The 14031-nt window shown below is 44.5% G+C and overlaps 1 pseudogene; it reads right to left on the reverse strand.

Annotated features, from left to right (window-relative positions):
• Nucleotides 1–956: 956 nt before the first annotated feature.
• On the reverse strand, nucleotides 957–12820 carry LOC131479928 (nmrA-like family domain-containing protein 1; annotated as a pseudogene).
• Nucleotides 12821–14031: the final 1211 nt, after the last annotated feature.

Consider the following 14031-nt stretch of genomic DNA (forward strand, 5'->3'; position numbering starts at 1 on the left):
TGGAAGCTTGCATGGAGAGTGCTAAGACCACTGAAAATTGATCTACCATATGACCTATTCTACTTGTGGTAATATATCCAAAGAAATTAAATATGCATATGAGAAAGCAATCTGCATCCTATATTTATAGCACACAATCTACAATAGCGAAGACATGGAAACAACCCAGTTGTCCAATGAAAGGGGAATGGATAGAGAAACTACTCCATGGAACATTTCTCAGCTATTAAAAAAAAATTCTACCATTTTTGACAAAATGGTCCCAGCTAGAGACCATTATGCTCAGTGAAATAAGCCAATCCCAAAAGGAAAAATTATTATGTCCTTTCTGATATAAGGCAACCTTCAAATGAAACACACTAAAAAATAGATATATAAGTAAACACATATATACAAATATGTGTGTATGTTGCAGTATGCATTTCTACACCCAAATAAAGACTCCCTGTTAGACAGTTTCTTACATGTATGGATCCCTAAGTACTGAATGACTGCAGAGATGGTTGGCTGAGTGAATCACAGAACACATTTCCAATCTTTTTTTTTTTTTTTTAGATTTATTTACTTTTATTACAAAGTCAGATATACAGAGAGGAGGAGAGACAGAGAGGAAGATCTTCCGTCCGATCATTCACTCCCCAAGTGAGCTGCAACGGGCCGGTGCGCGCCAATCCGAAGCCAAGAACCAGGAACCTCTTCCGGGTCTCCCACACTGATGCAGTGTCCCAGTGCATTGGGCCGTCCTCAACTGCTTTCCCAGGCCATAAGCAGGGAGCTGGATGGGAAGTGGAGCTGCCGGAATTAGAACCAGCGCCCATATGGGATCCCGGGGCGTTCAAGGAGAGGACTTTAGCCACTAGGCCACGCTGCCGGGCCCCACATTTCCAATCTTTGCAGCAAAACTGAACTTGGGAATTTCCAAATCTTTGTGTTTGCTCATTGAACACCAAATAGAATAATCTCCACAACATCGTTTATTTTTGTAAATATGCAAATGACAAATTTCCTGAGGAAAAGGAGCTCATAGGGCTTGAGCTGACACCCATAGGAGAAAGCTGAGTGGGCTCATGTTGTGTTATGAAGGAGCTCCAGCACCTTCTTGTGATGGATCACTGGGTTGCAGAGAGAGAGAGTTACAGAAGGTGACATCCGTTTAGGGCTTCTGATGTCACCTTTTGTGACATATCCATTCATCTCCAGATGAACATATCACTGGCTGAAAAGATGCCTGAATCAAGTCTCACTGCCAGGCCACTAGTGCAGCATTTCTCACCAAAGGGAGAGCTGCAGGGCATACATGGGTGTTGAAATGATGATATTCCAATTTCACTGATGTGGTGAGGTAGAGAGAAACAGTGTGGTAAGGAATACAGAACATGTGAGGCGCTCCTAGGTGAGCATCTGGTTTTCTAGATGTTCTTGAAGGCCTCTATGCTTTCAGATACAAACTGCTGGAAGCTTCTGACTTTGGGATTTAGTTGTTGGGTAAGTTTAAAATCACGTTCTGGGTTCTTTAGCGTAAAGCGAAATGCATCGGCCACTCCCTTGGCTTTTAAACATCCCTTGGATGTTTAGCTTTTCGAAAGCTTCTGGGGTGATCTGTTCAAAGCAAAAACAACAGGGAATGTTTTAAAGCACATTCAAAATAATTCTGAAAATACAGTATTTCATTTTGATGATGACACAAGTCCAGAGTTTCATATCTAACTCCCAAAACCAACATCCTTTCTTCAGAAACCAGCGGACTCTTCCAGTCACATCTGATGGTCAGTCTGAGCCATATGAAGCTATTTATGGTCTTCAATGATCTTTTAGAGGAACCAATCACATGGTCGATGAAGAGTTCTTGCTCCAGGCCCTGCTGGTGATGTCATACTGTATATGTGGAGACTGTAACTTCTGAGAAACCTGTAGGATTCAAGAAGCAACACTGCTTCCAGCCTCAGGTGTTAGGGATAAGCTTTGTCACCTTTTGTGTGAATACTTCTACATCCCCCTTGGCTTCCCCTAGCAGCCTTCCGGGACATATCCCTGTTCTGACCCTCCATGCAGTATAAGGTATCATGTACCCTCACTCTGGCCTGGCCCCTCCTTCTCACCACACTGATGCCCCACCCATCCTCACTCGCCCTCTTGTCCCAGGTGCCTTGTGTCTTCACTCCTCACACTCAGTCAGGGACCACTGCCTATGCCCCCTGACCTGTCTCGTCACTGTCTATCATATCTACCTACCCCTGGATCCCTTCAGACACTAACTAGATCACTGATTGCCCCTCAGATCCAGCAAAAACTATTTCTATCTGATGTGATACAATCTCTTTAGCTCCCAGGGTCTGTTAGGAACCTTAGGCACATGGTCTTCAAAAGATGTGACACAGGGCACAAGTGTTCATCCTGGTGGCTAAGATACTTGCATTCCACATGGTAGGTCCTGGATTCAGCTGCCATCTCTGCCTCTTGTTCTAGCTGCCTGTGGACCCGGACTTGGAGGCAGCTGCGCTAGCTGAGGCAACTGGACTCTCGCCATTGACTTGGGAGGCCAGGACTGACTCTAACCAGGCCCAGGTAAAAACTATCATGAGCATTTCCAGAGTGAAACGAGATGTGGGAACTCTCTCTCTCTCTCTCTCTCTCTCTCTCTCTCTCTCTCTCTCTTTAACCTCATACTCCCTCCCTCTTAAATTAAAAAAAAAATCTTCAACGTGACAGACACAATTGATTTACATGAAATGACTGTCATATGCTATCCATAATAATGAAAAATTAAAAACCTAGCTGTGGTATCTGTAAGAATACCTTGCAGTTACAAAAATAAATGTTTATTCTTTTCCATATTATTTCAATAAAAATTTGAAAGGAAACAATGAATATTGCATTCGAACAAATCAAACCAAATTATTGTTTTTTAAGAGCTTTACAAGCTAGAAATATACTCGTGATGTAGCAGTAAGTTGAAAGGCTAGATTCAGAATGGAATATATGTGTTATTTCAGATGTATTAAAGATTTATATGTATGTAGTTATTACGGGAAAAGACGAGAAAATCATGGCAGTTTTATCCTACATGAGATTGAGCAATGTTCAATTTATTTTTCCTTTACATCAGTGTCTACACTAAACAATTGCGATTTTGTAATCTACAAAATCTTTGTCAACAGAAGTTTCTGTGGGGGAAGCATGGAGATCGAGTTTGAGGGTCTCAGTTGCTTTGATAGCTCTGGTAACTTGGATATTTCAAGAAAGCAGGGAATTTCTGAGCTGCACGTTTTCAGCACAGAGAACGCGTGCTGTCGAGTCTCACTGTGAGAGCCATGCTCTGCCAGGGTCAGACACATCCTCTCAGCTAGACCAGAGTTCCTGATGGCCTTGTGTTCTGGCCCTGCCTTCCCTGAGGCAGAAATGGAGGCCCTGGGCGGTGGAGGAGGTCAGACTGCGAGTCACAGAGCGCCACCTTGTGGCCGGCTGCGTCCTCCCCAGAATTAGCATAGCAACTAAGACCTTTTCCCATTGGAGAAGGAGGGGTGGTATCTTCAGGTCAATCTCCTTTTTTTTTTAAATACATTTTATTATTATTGTTATTATTTTATAATACAGTTTCATATTCCCTTATCTCCTCCCCAGTTCCCTCCCCCCAGTTCCTCTATATCATTTCTAACATATAGTTCTTCATACTCAGTCATATGTCCATCATTGCGAGCACGGACAATGGCAGAGAGTCCAGAATCCTATTGTCAAAATATAGTTAATAGTTTCATCGTGGGAAAGCAGCAGAGAATGGTCCTCTGCTTGGGGCCTGCGCCCACATGGGAGACCTGATGAGTGCTGAGTTCCTGGCTTCAGCCTGGCTATTGGGACCATGCAAGGCGTGTGTCAGAGAACAGACAATCTTTATCTTCAACCCCCCCAAACACGCACACACAGGACCTTCCAAAGAAGTAACTCTTTTCTAAAACTGTGTGCTATAAAATAGGTAAACTTCGATTTTTTTTACTATGAATATTCTTTAAACAATAAATTATATAAGTGACATCTAGAAAAAAAAATAGTTTCATCGTAAGTCCATCTTTGTCTGGAAGCAGAAATGCATACCACACTACATCCTCACATCTGAATGTTAGTCTGCATTTCACAGCTACCGTACATCCCCTTAAATGAAAAGTCATGATTCAAAATCAACAATAGAAAGAAAAGAGGAAATTTACAATGCCATGAAGTTAAATGACATGTTACTAGATATGACAGTCTCCATTACACAGCTACTGTACATCCCCTTAAATGAAAAGCCACAAAACATAATCAATATCCGGGAGCAAAAAGAAATTAACAACACCAAGAAGTTAAATAACATGCTATTAAATGACTAATGTGTAGCTGAAGAAATGAAAATCAAGAACGTTCTTGAAGAAAATGATGCTACCGTATGATCTATGAGCCATTGAATGATTTAATCAGAAGGAAGTGTTTTGAAGAGATGAAACCATCAGAAAACAACAAAACCCATGTGATATTGTTTCTGCTGATCTTTGTTGAAGTGAGTCTCCTCCAGACAATAAACAGATGGGTGTTGATTTTTAATCCAGTCTACTACTCTATGACATTTGATTGAGCTTAAGCCATTTACATTCAGGGTTTAATATGCATGGGTGGTACTTTGGTCCTGTCCTCCTAGGAATGGGTTGTTCATTGGTTTAGTCTTCTGTTGTCATTTTACTGGGATGTTCTTCCCGTTTGCCTTTGGTTTTGGTAGGTGCTATTCCTCTTCTCTGCCAAGAGAACATCTTGAAGTATCATTTGTAGGGCAGGTTTGGAAGACGAAAATTCCTTTAGCTTTTCTTTACTGTGGAAGAATTTTATTTCATTTTAAAAGACGAAAGAAAGCTTTGCTGGATATGTTATCCTGGGCCGACAATTTTTTTCTTGTAGAATCTGGAATATGTCACTCCATTCTCTTCTTGCCTGTAGAGTTTCCTGTGAGAGATCTCCTGTAAGCTTAATTGGCTTTCCTTTATGTCAATTGATTTTTTTCACGTGCACATTTAAGGATCTTTTCCTTATGTTCAATTGAAGAGAGCTTGAAGATCATGTGTCTTGGTGAAGATCGCTTTTGGTCAAGCCTGTTGGGAGTTCTGTGCCCCTCCTGGATCTTGTTTCCCAATTCTTTCTCCAGATTAGGGAAATTTTCCTTTATTATTTCATTAAATACATTTGCAAACTCAGCTTCTCTTTCTGCACCTTCTGGGACTCCCATAACTCTTAGATTGGGCCTCTTAACAGTGTCTTTCAATTCTTGAATACTTTTTTTGGCCTGATCCAGCTCTGCTTCCAGCTTTTTGTTTGCTTCCCCCTGATGACAGGAAATACCTTCCAATTCTGAGATTCTTTCTTCTGCTTGCTTCACTCTGTTTTGGAGACTCTCCACTGTACTCTTAATTTGCTCCACTGTGTTCTTGATTTCTGATATACCAGCCTTGATTTGCTTTATTGCTTCCTTAAATTCTTTGAACTCTTGCATGAGCTTCTCATTGTTGATCAGAATCTTTAAAATGAGTCTTATGGATTCTGTGTGCCCCATTTTCTCGATGTGTTCCTCAGTTAACTCTGAGGTTGGCATAGGGTTTTGCTCCTTTACAGGGGAGGTTTCGGCAATATTCATTGTGCCTTTATCTCTTCTTTTGCTCTTGCTCATTGTACTTCTGGTTAGCAGAGTCTTCTCCTTGGGGTAGGTTCCTAAGCTGTGTCACCCACAGGTCTACAATGCGATTTTACTTATTGCGGTTGGTACACACCTTTTTGCTTGCAGCCACTTGTGCTACAACCTCCATTGAGTTCCAGGTTTGGGTTCTTACGTCAGATTTCCACCGTGGTCTCCACAGCCCCAGCTCTTGGCTCACCACTCTCCACCTCCTGTGATACCGTGGTGAGGCTGCACCGTTGTCTCTGCAACCTTTCTCCCACTTCCGGTTGGAGCAGGTCCCAGGATTAGAGAGATACCAAGTGTCCTATATAATTAGGTTGTTGGTGGTGCTGATCTTGTGGGAACCTGTTGGACGTTAGGTCTGGGTGCCACACGGAACTATTCTGACTGGTACACTGCCACAGTCAGTATTATTGTCCTGCGGGACCAGTGCAATCACAGACCTCAGCAAGTTCTCGCGAGATTAGCACTTGCACAGTTCACTATTGTCCCCTGCAGTCCCAAAGCTATTGCCACAGTGCCCAAAATGGCGCCTGATGTACAACCACTAAGGTTCTTGATTTGCTGGCTGTCAGATCCGAGGGCTATTCCAGACCTGCCCTGGGTGGAACCTGTAGAGTGCCACATCGTTGCAGTTTACGGAGACAGAAATGAGCTCACTCCCAGCTCAGCACATGCTCAGTCCCTTCCCTTGCTCTTTCCTCTTTACGCAAAATGGCGCCCAATTTAGTTGTAGGGGGCTGACTGGGCTGTGAAATCCACTCTGTTCTCATACTGCCCGTCTGAGATCTGCTGCTCTGTCTCTGCTCCTGGTCAAATCAAACGGACCAGCAGAATGGACAGTTCTTTGTCTGGGTTCACCACTCGAGCTCCCAGTGAAAGTCCCTTCCCACCTGGTTGCTGGTGGAGTTCCAGCTGCTGTGGAGTTCAGATCGCCATGCTGGAGTATCAGTCTCTGCAACACCACACCGTTGTGTCCGCTGCTTTCCTGTGTCGGTCAGTCTCCAGGTACCCTTCTGCTATTGTTCTTTCCTTTCCTACAACCTGAAATATGTCCTCTCTGCTTCATCCTGATTGAATGTTTTTCCGTCTGTATAAACGTGTCCTTACCCTATTCCGCCATCTTGATTCTCTCCCAATCTCCTTCCTAAGACCAGCATGAGCAATTCTGTGCACCCCTCAGACAAAAGAATAAAGCTCCATTCTAGGGCTTTAGCTACATAAAGCAATACAGATAGATTTAAGGAACTGTAGTCCTCTTCAGTGTCCCCTGGCAGGCTACACTTAACCCTGCCTGAACCCACAGAAAGCCCTAGAGGAACTTACAAGTTGACAAGAATGTTAGCACACTCAGTTCCCTAGAACATAGTCTCCTAAGAATTTACCTTTGCGGGCCAGTATGACAGTTCAATTGGCTAATCTTCACCTTGCAAAGGCTCAAAGATCCCATATGGGAGCCAGTTTATGTCCTGGCTGCTCCACTTCCCTTCCACCTCCCTTCTATGGCCTGGGAAAGCAGTAGAGGACAGCCCAAAGCCTTGGGATCCTGCACCCATGTGGGAGACCAGAAAGAAGCTCCTGGCTTTGGATCAGCTCAGCTCCTGCTGTTGTGGCTATTGGGGAGTGAACCAGCAGATGGAAGATCCTTCTCTCTGTCTCCTCTTTTCTGCATAAATCTGATCGGCCTTCTCATTAATAATAAATCTTAGCAGAAAGAGAACTCACCTTTGAATCTCGGATATCTTTCCCCAAACCCTTGGATAAAATCTCAGCATATTGCTTCACTGTTAGTGCTTCTGCACCGAGGTTCAAGGCATTTCCTATGAACTCCTCCGGAGAATTAAAGATGTTAGAGACGATGACTCCAATATCAGCGATGGATATGCCAGGCAGTGGTACATCCCCTGTGGGCAGCACTAGTTTGAAAAAAATATAAAAATCAAGATTAAGACTGTTAACTATGTTGCATCTACCAGCCCCAAATCATGAACCACAGCCACAAAAAAATGGGAGGCAGCCATGGAAACCTGAATGGCTACAGTTGCATATAATACCAATGCTTTGTATGAGAATACATCATTGCCTCTGGATGTCAGCCAAAAAGAGCAGCCTTTGGCTACAGAGCTGCTGAGTGCAGAGTAGGGCTCATTGCATCTTCAGCCCAGACATCTCTGCTGAACATGTCCAGCTTCTTACTCAATATCCTCACTGATCTGTTTCATAGGCGTTCTCAATATCCCTGGCCCCACCCAGAACTCCTACATCGCTGATAACGTACTCCCCCCTGCACACCTCCTCATCTAGGGTATAGTATCTCTTTTCAGTTTGTCAGATCAGTAACCTCCATGTTAGCAACAAGGTCCTCTGCTTTACTTCCCATGGAATCCTCTTCACTTTGTCTGGAACCAGACTGCTTCTCGACATGTCCAATGCTGTTACTCTGGGCCATGCCACCAGCAAGCTTGACTTGGGTGAGGACAAAGTCATCATTTACAGTCTGCAGAGCAGCAAGCTCTGTGTGGGTGGAACCCTACCCTTCAGGGCCCTGAATCTGAACAGGGCGTCCAGGTCAGGAGGAAAAACCTTTGCTTGCTTGTTGCCCGAGAAGGTCAAGTGGATCAGCCAGAGGATCCTAGAGGTCATGCTAATGAGAAGAAATTGAAACTGACTCCCAGCTGATGACTTGCACAAGGTCATCCTGTGAAAGCCTGGGTGTGCACCTTCTGTGCTTTGGGTCTCTATGAAGTTTTCCACACTTGATAGTGCAACCACCTGAGAGGGTACCTGAGCAATTGGTATCTGTTAGTGCTGCCCACAGAGCTGAGACCCTAATAGGCACTTGAATATTGTGTGCTTGAAGTGGAGGAGAGAGGGATGCAGAGAGGGAGGACTGGAAGGAGGAAGAGAGTTGGGAGGGAGAGTAGCAGGTATCTGGTTGACTTTCCCTGCAACCTTCCACTTACCCAAGGTGTAGTAATCTCCATCAGAGGCTTTGGCAGGTTTCAAACCACCGTGAAAATTCTCAAAGTAGAATGGCATGCGGACACACTGGTCATGGGAACACCAATGGACCTGAAGTACTCTTCCACCTCTCCTTTGCCATCGAAGTATGGTGCAGTCAATCTCCCCCCCGCTTAGTTTGTGCATGTGCTCCAGGCCACTGAACACCACATGCTTCAGGCCTAGGCGCTTGCTGAGATCTGCCACCAGCTTCCCCTAATGGACCAAAGTGAAGCCATTACGAGGACCCTAGCTTTGCATACAGACCAGAGGGCAGCTCTTCTCCTTTTCGTATCATCTGCATCTACATGGAGAGGAAGCACATGTGAGCTCCAAATACATCAGGTTATGTGCTGACAGATCACCACAGCTAACACCAGCATCACACACAGGACAGTGCCCTGTATCTCATCCTTCCAATAGTGTGGTTTGGAGCTAGATTAATAGTCCCTGCTCAAACACAGGTGAAGCTGAGCCCTGTTCTATGAGGCTTATATTTACTCTGTCCATATTTTGTTCTTCTCTGGAGTTCATCTCCGTGGCTTTATTCACTTGTTAATTTCTAGGTACCCATTATGGAATAATTTCTAGATTCTCTCCTTGAAATTTAGAACTCCTGTTTCATCCCATTCTCCCTCTTTCACCATCAGAATAACTTCCATTTGTGTGAGCAATTCTTGTGCCCAAGCCAACACTATCTGCCGTAAGTGGGAGCAATGAGTGGCACCATTAAAGAATCTCAAGTATCCCACTCTTGAAACATGTGTGCCACATAACATTATTTTCACAATCAAAGATACTTTTAGCAAATACCCAAAGTATACACATTTTAAGGATAGCACAGGGATGTTGTGGAGTGAACTTTCTATATTGCCCAGACTGAGGGCTTGTCCATTCCAGGGAGCACAGAAGTAGTTAGGAATAGCAATCAGAAAATGGAGCTGCAGAGTTCATTTTTGTTACTAAGATGAAATACCTGATTGTGGGGAACTTTTATTAAAAAAAAAGTAGCTTTGTAAGCTCTTGGTTCTGGGGTGCTGAAGAGCCTGCAACTGGTTATACCTTCCTGCTGGCAGAGGCCCAGGGTACAGGACATCATCCAGCAACACACAGAGAGCATATGGGTCTCCTCTGTGGTCTGTCCTTCTTACCAAGCATTAGGGGTCCACAACAGGGGCTCCACTCTCATACCGTTCCTAACCCTCCCAACTCCTAAGCCCAGCTACCATATAGTAGTTAGACTACTATACCACAGTTAGATTAAACTTCCACCATCTTCACATCTCACTGTGGGGACTAATTTGAGCAAATGAAAACCTGGGAATACATTCCAGGCATAGCAGGTTCAAAGGGGCAGGAGGACACTGGCAGCTGCCCACCTGATGTACTTCCTTCTCTTGGCTAAGATGCTCCTAAAAGTTGGTCACCAGGAAGGCTCCATAGACACCTTTTAAGGCAGTCACTAAAGACACTTTGTCATCCAGATCACATTTCATCACCTCAGCACCAAGGTCCTTGAGTGCCAGGGCACTGAGTTTAGTCACATCTCTGGTCAATGCCCTCACTGCAAAATGTTTAGCATCCAAAAGGGCCCTGGCCACAGAGCCCCCCTGAGCACCTGCAGGGTGAGGGAGAAAGAAACATGGGAGGGATCAGGAGGATGATTCACTAGGGAACTTTATCCACGAAGAGCGCTGATTCAGAGTACACCTGCACTGGCATCTTCTTTGGGAGGCACTGCCTGGTTCTTTGGGTAGCCCATGGCTTTCATACTAGCTTCTAACAACTCCATCAAAAGTCCCAAGTGCTATGAATTGAGCAGCCTTATCTCGTGCAGATTTGTCAACTCTGAAGTCTGACTATTATGTGTTTGGTGGGTTAAGGATAGAGACTTAGCTAATTAGAGTTATCTAAGACATAGGGCTGTTAGGAGACCCTCAAGTCATAGGTGCCAGTACATACCATTAGAGAGTGGTTCTCCTGAGAGTACTAGGGCCTTTTCAATACAACCTGGCTGGCTTCACTCGTCTTCCTGTCTCACAACGTGATTGTGCTTCTACATCTACCATGTTCAGCTCCCATCAAGTGCCAAACTCTAGAGCACCCTGCTAATGGAGGACATCCCATTCACCACTATACAGTTTCAGAACACCGAGGATCCCTGATGCTAACACCTGGGGTACAAAAATATGGAATGCAGTGGGCATTGGATTATGGATTAAGAATCCAGTTAGGACATCCATGTTTCATATAAGAGTACCTAGCTTCAACTCCCAGTTCTGTGGGCACAAGCATTACCCAAGGCCAAATGCCCTCTTCTCGTAACCACAGGAGATGATTGCATTAGAATCCACCCTAATGGTCTCATGTAAACTGATTATCTCTTTATAAAGACCCTGTCTCCAAAAGCAGTCCCATGTTGAAGCACTTGGAGTTAGGACTTCAACAGAGGAATTCTAGTGGGGATAGAATGATCATGACTATGGTAATTATTTCCTTGCACTTCTACCCTTGCAGAGCAAGGAACTGGATACAAACAGAGACTGTTCATACTTTATTTCCCAGTCATGGACTCAGACTACTACCTGGCATGGTAGAGGTTCTCAGTGCCTCCTGTCACCTGAATGAATGGATGAGTGAATGAATGGAGTGGAAACACTGAAACCTATGTCCTCTTAGCTCTGCGCTTTGGAGATGAGCAGTCCTTTAGGTCTAACATGAGATGGAAAAGCAAATAGCAAACAGCAGGAACAAAGAGCAAGGGTCACTGGACTATGAGGTCATCAAGGCCTGCAGGTGCAGTGTAATGTCAGAACGCTGCAGGAAGAGCACGTGCTTCACGTGCACTGCTGGGCATGCCAAGATGGATTCTCCCAGCACTGTGGGTCATCCACTCCTCAAAGCAACAGTTGAGAGAAGCCTGAACAGGTCTAAGAGTGAAGCAGTGAAAGCAAATTCATAAAACCTAGTGAACACTCATGTGTTTGGTTTAGTGGTTAAGCTGCCACGTGGGATGCCCACATCCCTCATCAGAGTGCCTACGTTTGAGTCCTTGCTCTGCATCTGATTCCAGCTTCCTGCTGATGCACATCCTGGATCCAGAGACCAGTGGTGGTTCAAGTATCCCTGGCAGCCAGAGGGGAGACCCAGACTGAAATCCCAGCTCCTGGCTTACACCCAGTCTAGTCCTGGTGTGGGCATCTGGGGAGCGAATCAGCACATAGGCAATTTCTATCTCTGTTTCTCTGCCTTTCAAATTAGAAAACAATCATAATTTAAAAAAAAACTAAAAATAGTGCCAAAGATTGAGGAAGAAAACAGAAGTCTATTAGTGAAGAGTGTAAAAGTTATGAAGATAATTTGAGAGGCAGAAAATTTAAATCATCTAAATAATAAAATACACGGTAACAGGGACCAGTCCCAGAGGGCAGAGTCTGCAGTATTGGTGTCTTATATAGGCACCAGTTCAAGTCCTGGCTGTTCCATTTCTGATCCAGTTCACTGCTTAATGCCTGAGAAAGCAATGAAGGATGACCCAAGTCCTTGAGCTCCCTGACTCACGTCAGAAACCCAGAAGAGACTCCTGGTTTCTGTTCTCGGATTGGTTCAGCTTGGGACAGTGCAGCCATTTGGGAAGGGAGCCAGTGGATGGAGATCTCTCTCCTTGTCTCTCTCTCAAATCTACTTTTCAAATAAAAAATACATGAGAACCTAAAGCTAGTTGGACTATAGTATCTCCCAAACACAGAAAACCAGCTGAATACATCCACAAGTCAGTCCCCGGTTGAGACAAAGAGATGTGGTCCTTGATCCACTGAGATTATTTCTGTGAAAATGGAGTTCAATATCCCTGCCTTAGACAGCACCAATGATGTAAGCTTCTAGGTGTGCTTTCCAGTCCCCTAAAGGGCTTTGTTCAAGCCACACTTGCAAACTCTGCAGTAAAAAACAGTGAGACAGGAGGGTGAGCAGAGTGGGTATGAACTTAAAAAAAAACTTTCTTACCTGTTGCTCCAAACACGGCAATCACTTTCTTGCTGGCCATGTTCCAGACGAAGAAGTTTCTGGAGAGCTCTCCTCAGTACAGAAATAGTAGCTGCAATGCAGCTCTGCTTCTTGCACAAGAATTACAAAGCACTTCTTATAACCACACCCTTAATACATTGTTTCTATTTGTAATTGGCCTGATAACTGGCAGCTGGATTAGTCATTGTGACTCAACAGTTTTCTTTTTTTTTTTTAATTGAATTTTATTTTTAAAAATTGCTTTATTTTGATAATCTTTACATAGTTGATTAAGGCACAAAGGGTCAAGGGCTACAAGAAAGTGGGTATGACTATTGTTTCCATATTACTATATATATTTATTTTATTTTTATAATCTTACATAGTTGATTAGGGTACAAAGGGTCAAGGGCTTCAGGAAACTGGGTAAGACTCTTGTTTCCACACTAATATCATAATTCCCTCCCCTCCCCCGTATCTGGGTCAGGAGAGAAACAAAGGGAGAAGCCCCACCCAGCCTCCTGCCCATCCCAGGTCTCCGGTGTGGGGCATGCTCCAAGGGTCCTGCTCAAGCAGTTTTCATACTTCAGCAGTTCTGAATTGCTACCAAACTCGCCATTCCAAGCACGATGAAACCTCTCCAGAATCCACTGGCTGACATAGTTCACTTTAGAGTTTCTGATTGCCCGGATTTTCACTGCCAACACATGGCTGGGGTAGTTGATTGATTTTTTCTGTCTTCCGTCCTCTTTTGTGGTACCAGGTGTCCTCTGCAGGTTCTGATGGACTGCTATATCCTCCATGTGCACCTGGATATGCTGGCCACCGACTCAGCAGTTTTCTAAATGATAAATTGTCCTTTCATTCACTCCCTAATAAAACAGGTATAGCGGGCCCTGCATTGGCGGTCTCATGGCTGAAGTCCTTGTTTTACATCAACCAGGATCCTGTGTGGGTGCTGGTTCATGTTCTGGTTGTTCCGCGTCCTATCTGGCTCTCTGCTTGTGGCTTGGAAAGGCAGTGGAGGATGGCCCAAAGCCTTGGGATCCTGCACCTAGTTGGAGACTCGAAAGAAGCTCCTGGCTCCTAGGTTTGGAAGTGCTCAGCTTTGGCAGTTGTGGCTACTTGGGCAGTGGATCAGCAGAAGGAAGATTTTTCACTCTGTATCTCCTTCTCTCTATAAATTTGACTTTCTAATAAAAATAAATAAATCTTGGGCCCGGCGGCGTGGCCTAGCGGCTAAAGTCCTCGCCTTGAAAGCCCCGAGATCCCATATGGGCACCGGTTCTAATCCCGGCAGCTCCACTTCCCATCCAGCTCCCTGCTTGTGG

Source organism: Ochotona princeps, chromosome 3 (genome assembly GCF_030435755.1).
Source record: "Ochotona princeps isolate mOchPri1 chromosome 3, mOchPri1.hap1, whole genome shotgun sequence".
Classification (NCBI taxonomy): Eukaryota; Metazoa; Chordata; class Mammalia; order Lagomorpha; family Ochotonidae; genus Ochotona; species Ochotona princeps.